The 11,577-nt window shown below is 38.6% G+C and overlaps 1 pseudogene across 1 annotated transcript; it reads right to left on the minus strand.

Annotated features, from left to right (window-relative positions):
• Positions 1 to 356: 356 nt before the first annotated feature.
• On the minus strand, positions 357 to 10,142 carry LOC149191163 (putative aquaporin PIP2-8; annotated as a pseudogene). Its single transcript, XR_016256586.1, has 4 exons — positions 9,872 to 10,142; positions 9,334 to 9,629; positions 808 to 948; positions 357 to 716 (listed from the first exon to the last, which is right to left on the minus strand). The product of XR_016256586.1 is annotated as a putative aquaporin PIP2-8 (transcript).
• Between the last annotated feature and the right edge of the window lie 1,435 nt (positions 10,143 to 11,577).

Below are 11,577 nucleotides of genomic sequence, written 5' to 3' on the forward strand. Positions count from 1 at the left end.
TTTTATCATGCAAGCTTATAATTCTGGATATGTATGTGGTCTACTGACTGTTATTTCTCCTTTTATATTTTGTATTTGCCAATACTTAGACGGAATACTGAAACTTTTATGATGTGGAACAATTAAATGGCATTGTAATCTCCTCTTTCCTGAGCTATTAATACATACTCATGCTTTTTTCGTACTGGAAAAACATTGTTTTCCGAAAATGGCTTCTGTTATAACGCGTCTGTGTGAATCACCGCTGTGTCAGAAAAAGCTTTTGGCTGTTTTTACAATTCTGATTTGAACTATGCACTTAGTAGTTAATAAAATAAATTTTTAAAAATACGGTTTAGCGATATTTTTGTCATTATATCAATTTGACTTGGAATTTTCGGTTTACGGTGAAGTACCATCATCACTGGTTTATATCGCAGTTGTTATCCAACCAAAAATATATATTTGCCATTTTATCAAATTTATTTTAGCATCTATTGATGCCTAATTTGAGATTAATATCCGGCATATGTGAAATATTGGCCCCTCAAAACGTACAACATCTAAAAGCAAATACAATTTTTACAACACAAATACATCCGCAAGAACGAAGTCCAATTTCTGCATTAAACATGGTTGGGTTCCTTGCTGTGCCATTTTATGGTTGCTCGGATAACGTATTTGTGAAACACAGCAGCTACCGTAGCTCCAATAAGAGGACCAACCCAGAAGATCCACTGGAATGTAATAATGAAAATTCAATTCCATAAAAACTGCAATACCAATAAATAGAAAACAGCACAAAGGAGACTAGTATCTTCTTCTTACATGGTCGTCCCAGGATTTCTTATGGTCATAAATCACGGCTGCTCCAAAGCTTCTGGCAGGATTGATGCCCGTCCCAGTGATGGGAATGGTTGCCAGGTGTACCAAGAAAACAGCAAATCCAATTGAAAGCGGAGCCAAAGCCTGCGCCATTCAGGATATTAACATCTATCAACGAATCAAATAACAAACGTATACAGAATAATAAAATGGTTTACTACATACACGTTGGAGGAATGGACAATGATAACGTACGGGCACGCTTCCCACCAAATTTCTCACATCCGAGGGCCAGTGCCAGGCGCACATCCCATTTCCTAACGAAATGGTCCGACCGGAAATCCCACCTCCACGGAGAACATTACCATCTCTCTCGTTTATAGGACGGAATCTTAGGATGGGCAGAGCACATAAACTGTTTGCTCATACTGTGGTCAATTCACTAGCGATTGTGCAAAGACTGGAAACTCAGATCCGAAGGGTGCTTAGGTTTTTATATCTTTTGGATACTTCTGGAATTCGTAATTGGATAAGTTTAGCATTTAAAGTGTTGGAACTTATTTGAAATACAAGATTTAGAAATATCCAAAAATTTGATGGACATGTTAATTGTTTCATTTCATTGATATTCTCTATATTTTGGGATATGGGAGAAATTTGAAAGTCAGAAAATTCATTTTCGGTTTTTTAAGATTCCATATATATATATATTGAATCTTTTTGTAATTTATAATAAGATTTAACATTTTATTATTCAATTTACAATAAGTTTTAACATCTTATTATTTAGTAGTCAGATTTCAAGAATATTTCAAAATTTGATAAACAAGTAAAATCTTATTAATTTTTTTTTTGGCTAAAGCAAGAGTCGTACCTTCATTATCATTGAAACAGAGAATAAATTACATATAATACAACCAACCCATTAGACCCAGGGCTCGGAAAAAAACTAACACCCAACTACCAAAGGCATCAAGTAAGGGTGAAAACCGGGAACCCTCCCAAACAAAACAACAAAAACCCAAAAGTTACCAACCGTGCAAAGGCCAGCCAAACAGCCCACCACAAACTAACGAAAAACATTAATCCCAACGATCATCGTATGGACCCATTGACATGCACAAAGGATCCTCACCGTAGATTCCTAAGATTGATCCAACGGCGGATGAGGATATCGCATTGCCAAAAAGCCCACTGTCTAACCACATGGTTCCACTAACAAGCACGATGAATCCTGGCCATCAAACCACCGTGCCTGATTCGACGGCCCAGGATCATATCGCGCGGTCTTAAAGCACTGCAGATTTGTGCACGATGAGGGTGGTAATGTACACACCCTACCGCCACGTGTAGCAACTTGCGTGGGAATGCTCCCAAAACATGAAAACCACTTTCTACTTGGAAGTCGCCCGAAAACCAGAAAACCACTTTGTGGAAGTAATTACATTCCCGTGAAGAAAGACAAGAAAATCCCGACCACCATGAGTGCCAGGAATTCGGTTTCTCACTCCGACCTCTCTGCACCTGCTCATGGACCCTTGACAATTACCATCCCCACCCTCCGACTAGTTGCTCAAGTAGCAAAATTTGCCGAGTAACCACCGAGGAGTAAGAAAAAGAAAACACAGCATATCAAACTGAAACAAAACTATATGGCCACAACCTTCGTGGCTTTGTTGCGATACAACATTATGTCTTCTTCTGCTTGGCAGCCACACTGCTCCTTTAGTCTGTTTTGAGACAACCCATCACAACTCTGCTGCTAGTACAATTCGCTCCTTGGCTAGCCAATAAATCCACCAGTTTATTAGCCTTCCTACGAACATGGTTAAAACTTACCGTATGAAGGCGCATGAGGTGGAGTTGGATCCGTTGAAAGACTTGGATCAACCTCCAATGTTTTGAGATCTTCTCCAGCCCTGTGCCCCAGCTGATTCTTTTGATTAAGTTAATGATTAGCTCAAAGTCAGCTTCAATAATCACATTTTGCTGATTTTCCTTCTCTAGGAGTTCTAAGCATTGCTCCATAGCCATTAGTTCTGCCATGTTGTTGGTGGCTCTGCCTAGATGACAATGGAAGAGGGAAATAATTGAACCTGAATCATTCCATAACACCCCTCCAAAGCCAGCCATACTCGGGTTGCCTTTAGAGGCCCCATTAATGTTATACTTCAGAAAAACCAGAGGGGGAGGATGCCAAAAGTCTTGCTCAGTTTCTCTTATCCTAACCTGTCTGACCAAGCCCTCAAGAATAAGCCCCTGCATGCCCAATTGTCTGAGAATTCTCATATCAGCATCAAAGGGAGGATTCTTAGGGGGATTTCTCACAGTCATATTAACCGTCTCCCTAAGTTGTCTTAATGTCTGCTCAAAAAGACAATGGAAAGGTTTCTTCTCATTTTTAACGATCCTATGGTTCCTTTCTTCCCAAACGTTCCAAATGATGAAGCTAGGAGTGAGAGCCCAAGCTGAGCATAGAATTTCAGAATCAGAAGAAAAAAATAAAAAATAAATAAATAATAATAATAAAAAAATAAAAAAAGTTCTCCAGTTGTTTAAGGTATTGATAATACTCCCTTTATCCCTATCGGTCTCCTGGAATATGGTAGCAAAAGAATCCCACAATCTAGAGGTGAAGATGCAATTGTTGAGGAGGTGTTCCATAGTTTCCTCTTGGGCCTCACAGAGCTGGCACCTGGAAGGCCCCACTACCCCTCTTTTTTGAATGTTGTCCCAAGTCATAATTTTCCCATGGTAAACCAGCCACATGAAGAGTTTAATCTTCATCCAAACCTGATGCCTCCATAGATTCTGCCAAATTCTATCCGGAGCAAGAGAATACAGCTTAAGGAGGGTGCATTTTGCCTCCTTAAGATTAAAGGTGCCCTCATTGTTGTTGCCCCATCTTAACTGCTCATGCCCCCCAAGTACTAGAATCTTCCTTTGTTCCAACATTTTCATAAGAGCTTCTCCTTCAACTTTCAAAGGGTTGTCTTCCCTGTGGATTATGTTCCTCCAGTTTCTCCATTTTCTTGCAATATTGGTTTGATCTCAAAAATATTTAACCTTAGATATCCCCAAGATATCTGTCTCTATCTTGAGATTCTTAAAATCCTCTTTTAACAGTATCGATTCTTGTTGCCATCTATCTTCCTAGAAAAGTGCCAGATCTCCCTCTCTGATTTCCCAGAAGCTATTCTTTTGGACGAAGCCCCTATTCTCCCATGCCTTATTCCATATGTATGAGCCTTTTATACTTCCAGACATCCTTATATGATCGTTAATTTGCCAAGAACTGTCATATTTCTCTTTCCAAATACTAGTCCACTGAGCCTTTGGTTCTTTAACCCAACGCCACCAAAGTTTAGCGCCTAGAGCCCTGCTTAGAATCTCTGGGTCATCCAAACCAAGACCTCCCTGAATTTTAGGTTTGAAAATCTTTTCCCAGGCAATCAAGGCCCATTTCTTTCTAGTCTCCCCCTTGCCCTAGAGGAAATCTCTTTGAATGGATCTAAATTGTTGCAAGACTCCTTTAGGCGTAGGGAAAGCTGAAAGCATGAAAACTGGGATAGATTAAAGAACAACCTTCATAAGCCCCAATCTACCAGCCAAGTTTAAAGATCTGATGATCCAATTTCTAAGTTTATCCTGCGTCTTGTTGATCAACGGCACCCAGATACTCTTATGCAGTGGTTTAGCAGTTAGAGGAACACCCAAATATTTAGAAGGAAGGAAATCCCTTTGAAAGAATAGAATTCTAGAAATATTCCTTTGAATAGCAATATTGGTACTGAAGAAAAAAATCTTGGATTTGGAAAGATTAACCTCCATACCTGAAGCCATGGCAAAGTTACTTAGCAATTGTTTGTAAGCTAGAGCCTCTTTGACTGTAGGGATTCCTTGCAGCATGGTGTCATCCACAAATTGTTGATGAGTTAAGGACTGTCCATTCTAAGAAAGTTGTAGACCCTTGATTATGCCATCTTCCTTTCCCTGCTTGATGGATCGGCCCAGTCCCTCCATCATGAGAATGAAGAGAAAGGGAGAGAGTGGATCACCCTGCCTGAGGCCTCTTGAAGGAACAAAAGTCTCGGAGGGAGAACTATTTACTAAAATGGAAAAACTAGGAGAAGTTACCAGGGCCATGACCCATCTAACCCAGTTATGATCAAACCCAAAGGCAATCAGAACCCTCCTAATATAGGTCCAATTCAACTTGTCATAAGCTTTGGCTAGGTCCAGTTGTATGATCATTCCAGCGTTCTTATTGCTAGTTAGTGAGTGCACCACCTCTTGTGCTTGAATGATATTGTTGAGAATTTGCCTGCCTTCTACATAACAAGATTGTTCCCCAGATACAAGAGTGGGCAAAAGAGGTTTGAGTCTATTGTCCACCACCTTGGATATTATCTTGTAAACCACATTGCATAATGCAATGGGTCTAAACTTATCTGGAGTAAGGGCATTGTCCTGTTTAGGGATCAGAGAGATAAAAGAGGTATTGAGTGCTTTCAGAATAGTTTTGTTCCTCCTAGAATCTTCTACTACATTCAGAATATCCTGTTTAACAATATTCCAGCATGCTTTGAAGAAATCAACATTGAAGCCATCAGGGCCTGGCGCTTTACCATTTTGCATATCCTTAAGGACCTCACTGATCTCTTCTTCAGTCACTGGCCTATTGAGGTTAAAGTTATCCTCTCTGGACACAAGTCTTGGTATATGTCTTATTAAGTTCTTGATGAAATTCTCTCTGTCCGTAATGGTTTCCTTAGTTATCCCACTAAATTGTTGGACTAATATAGTTTCTATGTCTTCGTGGGAACTGAGGAGTTGCCCACCCTCATCCTTGATCGAAGATATTCTATTATGTGCTCTATTTGCCAAGGTGGACCTGTGGAAGAATCTAGTGTTGCGCTCCCCTTCTTTTAGCCATTGCACTCCATATTTTTGTCTCCAAAATATTTCTTCTTGTTTACAAAAGTTCTCCCATTCTTGCTGAAGTTTGGTGGCCTGTTCATTTCTGACTTTGTCAAAGCCATCCATGATAAGGGTTTGATTTAGATCCTGCAATTTATTTTCAACATCTTTTTTGCCTTCAAAAATATTGCCAAACTCATTCTTGTTCCAATCTTTTAGCCTGCATTTGATATGTTTTAATCTTTTGTGAAGAAGGAACATACTTGTACCCTGAATGTTTAAATCTTCAGACCACCAACCTGAAATGTTGTTAATGAAATCTGGATGAGATAGCTAGATATTCTCAAATCTGAAAGGTCTATTCTTGGGGGTGCCTATGCCTTTGATCTCCAGTTGGACCAGCCAGTGATCTGATCCTCCAAAGGCGAGAATATTCGTTGCCATTTCTTTATTATTGAGCACAAGGTCCTCTGAGATGATGAATCTATCTAACTTCGATGCAACTAGAGACTCTCCTCCTCTTTTATTGTTCCAAGTAAAGAAACCATTACTGGAAAAAATATCAACTAGCTTCATAGAATCTGTAAAGGTTTGAAAGGCTAAGGAGTCTTTGTTTAGGGTTCGGAATCCCCTTTTTTCTGATAGTGATTTAATCATGTTGAAATCACCACCCAAAATCCAGGGTGTATCTACAAATCTTGCTCTGAGATCCACCAGGGAATCTATAAACTTGATTTTATCATCCATTCTCCGAGGGCCATAAACGTTTGTGACTAAATAGATCTCCCTATCCCCCACAGGTTGAATAACCACTGATAAATAATTTCTGGAAGCCTCAACATCTATTATACCAATCTTTTGGGGGTTCCAAAGAGTAAGGATTCCACCTGCTGAGTTTTCTGCCTTGACTTCTAAAAACTCAAAACGACTGAGCCATTTACTATATATTTCTTTTATTTTCTGAATGGAACATTTAGTTTCCTCGATAAAAATTATGTCCGGATCTTCTTGCTTCATTCTGTTACTAATTAATCTTTGCTTCCTTTTACTACCAAGACCTCTTATATTCCAAGAAGTGAACCTCATCATTAAAGATTTGTGAAGGAATAACTGGTTAGGTCTTTCATCTTACCTGAATCTATCATTAGCTTTCCACATTCCATCAACAACTTATTCTGCTTTTTTCTGCCTCTTTTCTTTCCTAGGCATCTAGGTGCTAGTCCTGGTGTGTTTTTCAAAATTTTCACTCCTTTGCCACCCTGTCTAGCAGTATTACTTTGCCTATCCATCCCTGAAGTCTAGGTTTTCCATAAGTACAGCTGTTGTACTTTAGTGAACTCCTCTTGAGGTAACGAGTCAATCCCTCCCATGGTTCCTTGTTTCAAGAACCCTTCCAAATCTAGGTTTTCTCTCTCAATAATCTCTTGTAGCTCATGGTCCTCCATTTCCATTTCGCTCTGGGTCATTTCCTGGTCCATATCTAGTACAACATCGCTTATCAAAACTTCTTTCTGTTTGTTATTATCCTTTCTTTGCTCTTTATCTTCCTCTTCTCCTAATCCTCTAGACTTCCCTCCATTCTCTGATCTGCTTTTTTTGTTTCTTCTTCTTCTTCGAGCACTTGGTACCTGTTTAGACTGACTTGAGGCCCTTCTGCTTGATGTTGCTTAAGTCTTCTTTTGCCCCCTTTTCCTTTATGACTCACTTTATGAAAGTTTTCAGTATCTTTCATGGTAATCGTTTTGCTCTGATTCTCTATTTTACCAAGAGGGAAATCTCTGAAAAGGTGTCCATGCTCATGGCATATGCGGCATCTAAAAGGAATATGTTCATAATCAACTGTTTGAACCAATTCTTCATCAAAAACCTCCAAAATAACCTCGTCCGGTAGGGCTCCAGAGAGATCCATTTCCACACAAATTCGTGCAAAGGAAGTGTATTTTCCTCTTCTGGTGGCTTCAGAGGCTTTGAAAAAACGTCCTAATTTATTTCCTATGGCTGTTAATGACTCTGTTTGCCAATAATTAAGAGGAAGGGAGTAAAGCCTTACCCAAACCGGAACGGAGGTAAATGTCTCCCGCTCCGAGACAAAGTTCATCATCCATAGTCTCTTATAGAGGCTAGCTTCCGCGAAGAAGTAGGGCCCCCTTTCAAACACTCTATCATTGTCCTCAATATTTGTGAAGACCATAGTAAAGAATCCCTTGGACCCAAGATGTAGGTCAATGCTTCCTTTTGGTTTCCAATGATATTTAATCCATGTTTGTAATGTTTTTTCAGTGGGCCATAGTCCCATGAATTTACAAATAATAGCATAGGTTCGCATGTGGTCCCTGTGTGCCTGCAGAGCAGAACCATTTAGAACCACTCTGGGTCTGACTTCGGTTTTGGGTTTACATGGACCCTTCTGTGCCTTGATTTTTTCCCCCTGTTCCTTGTCATCTTCCTCCTTGTCTTTTGTGTTATTATTCCCCTTTGCAGTGTTTCCTTCTTGCTCTTCTTCCATGTTTTCTTTCCCTACTTCAACAACACCTATATCCTCTTCTATTGGCTTCTTACCTTGACTGGCTACAACTCGCTTGTAAGAGAGAGTGGAGCTCCCCCTTTACGCCCTGCTATGGAATTCAACGCCCACTACCAACTGTAACCATGGTTCCAACCTCTCCGCTCATCCTCGAATTCTTCACCAACTAGAAATTAAAACCAAAATCTTATTAACTTCACTTTAGTCGATTTCTAGATATTTTCCAAATCTAGAATCAAATAAAATACCACTTTCAGATTGCTTGTTGCCTACTTTAAATGGAATAAACTTCTATATTTTTCAGTTTATCCTACTTTGAATATTTTTCTATAAAGAGATTTTTTCGAAAGCATTGTACAAAACGTCAAAATGATGATTCAAATTGTGGTAAGGAAGGTTCTTATATATTTTCATATTAATCGGGTAAGGAAGATTTTCATATCTTTCCATATTAACCAAATTTGAATAAACCTAAAGTTACAGAAAACAGGTTTTCTTCTCAATATTTTATTCAAACTTCAGTTAGAGAAAATCTAATTGCGATGATTCAAAACTCTACTTAAAAGAAAATCAAATTCATTGCGGCAAGGAAGGTATTTATATCTTTTCATATTAACCAACTTTGAATGACGCTAAAGTTATAGAAAACAGATTTCCTTCTCAATATTTTTTTCAAACTCCAGTTAAAAGAAAATCAAATTGCGATGATTCAATGCTTCACTTAAAGAAAATCAAATTGTCATGACTGAAAATGCAGTATGGAGTTTCCCAAATGCCCATATATCAAAAGTGTGATTATCCAAATTGTAACTTTTCATCCTAGCATTTAATCAATGGAAGAGGTTGTTTACTATGGCTATCCTTGTATTGATTACTCTTGCATTAAATCAATGGAAGAGTTTGTTTATTAGGGTTATTATTATCTTGATTATAGATTTCGGAAATATTATAATCTTATAAACCAGAGCTAAGTATTTATTCATCCAATATAATATTTTCAAAATCTAAAATCCTACCAGATATAGAAATATAATAGCTCTTATTTTCAGATCTAAAGAAAGAATGTAGCTCAGGGCATAACATACAGGAACGTGAGCGTCGCGGGCGTTGCTCTTGGGGTCGATCGAACAGAAGACGGTATACACCAAGACGAAAGTGCCAACTATCTCTGCGGCGAGAGCTGTTCCATTGGCGAATCCCTTGGACACTGAATTCGCTCCTCCTCCGCCTCTAGAATAATAAGTTTTCTGCAACGCTTTCACCATCCCTACGCCGCAGATTGCACCCAAGCACTGTGCCACCATGTACAAGACTGTTCGATTCAGAGTCACCTTCCGAGCAACAAACAGCCCAAACGTGACTGCAGGATTTAGATGCCCACCTGCACCAACATTATATGTATTTCTCAAATCAAACCCTGAGTTTATGTCGATAACTAATTTCCCAAATATTTAGTATTTAGTTATCTGAGGGACATAGGCGCTGTTAAATAATTAGCGGCGCCCATGCCCTCTAATTCCCGAATATTCAATCGACATAAGTATGCCCCAAATCCAGTATCAACGAATTCAAGGAAGAAAAAAATCACTAATTAATAATAAGATAAGAGGAGAAGATGACCACCCGAAATGCCAGCGGTGCAATACACGAGGACAAATACCATTCCGCCGAAGGACCAGGCAATACCTAGGGTGCCCACGCCTCCACATGGAGTCTTATCGTTAGCATTCCCGATGACGGTGGCGACTGTCACATACAGAAGCAAAAGCGTGGCCACGAACTCGGCTACGATGGCTCTGTAGAACGACCAGCGATAGAATTCGTTTGCATCTAAAAGCGGAGCAGGAGGGGAATCTTCATACTCGACCTTCCTCGATCATGCTTCCTTCTCCATACTTCAAAAATGAAGACTACTGTTCTCTAATATGATCGCTTTCTCACAGTTCTCAACCAGTGGATGAGGAAATCATGATCAGAATGACCTATATTTTATAACTCAGACGCATTTCATTACTGACTTTGGGATAAAGTCATTACATCAGGAAGTATAAAAGCTTATTCATTAAAAAGGTCATTCATTTAATAGGAATTTAAACTAGCAATTGCACCAGATGTTGCAAAAGAAACACCGTAAGGCATAAATTGGGGAAGAATCGTGACATTTAAAAATCCATTATGCATGTGCATACTTTGTCATTAATTCATCATCTTGGATCTGACCACCCAAATCACTGCGTATTTTGGGAGCTTTGGAGGTGATATCAACCTCTTTCCCATTTGCAAACTACTACAACACTGGATATGCCGATATGCCTCCCTACATTGGTGGTTGGCTGCTTGATAAGCCATAACATTCAAATGTTGAAGACAAAAACTTGCAAACATAAGCACAAGAATATTGATTCCCAAAACATTCTTATGTTTCTAAGCAAATTCCTTTTATAAGATTTTACTTAAGATGAGATCTGATTAGTTGATTAGTTGTTTTGACAAAGTCAACACTAACTAAGAAATAATATAAATCGAAAATGCTTAGTGCTCAAGAATAATCATGCCTTCATTATCCTACAACTAACTATTAAGGCTAACTATAAATGGTTTTGAGATGTGGCACATTAGTTCTTCATGCATAGTGCTCAAGATTAACCACGCCTTTATTATCCTACAACTAACTATTAAGACTAGCTATAAATGATTTCAATATGTGGCACATTAGTTCTTCACTTTTTAGAAAAGTAGATGGGCTTGAGTTTATGATGTCACTTCTCCTTAAAACACAATTTATCTAGATAAAATTAGACTCAGTCACCTATGTAAAATTGTACAGACAGTTGATGTCTATGGCGAGGGAGTGTGAAGAGAATCAATTGATGTCTATGGTGAGGGAGTGTGAAGAGCATCAGATACTTGGGAATGGATGTGATCCAATTTATAAACAAAGGAGGATGCCCTATGTTGCTTCTTGCATTGGTGATGGTCTTGCGTTGGGGAATGGATCCAATTTCTAAACAAAGGAGGATGCCTTGTGTTTCTCCTTACATTGGTGATGGTATTACATTGGTTATGTTATTGCGTTGGTGATGGGAGGTGATGGGAGACGACACATTGGTGATGATGGATTATTATAAATACAATCATATTTTTTTAATACAAAGTCTTTTAAAAGAAAATATATAATGAAAATAACTATTTTTAAAACAAAATTTATTTTTCAATTTTGCAATTCCATGAGCATACCAACCATCACTTTTGTCTCCTAAACACTATTAAAAAAGAACAAAGAATTTTAAAAATATAATAAATAAAAGTTATCTAAAACCATTTTTATT

This window comes from Pinus tabuliformis, chromosome 3_1, assembly GCF_031772625.1.
Source record: "Pinus tabuliformis cultivar Carrire ecotype Pingquan chromosome 3_1, CPIR1, whole genome shotgun sequence".
Lineage (NCBI taxonomy): Eukaryota > Viridiplantae > Streptophyta > Pinopsida > Pinales > Pinaceae > Pinus > Pinus tabuliformis.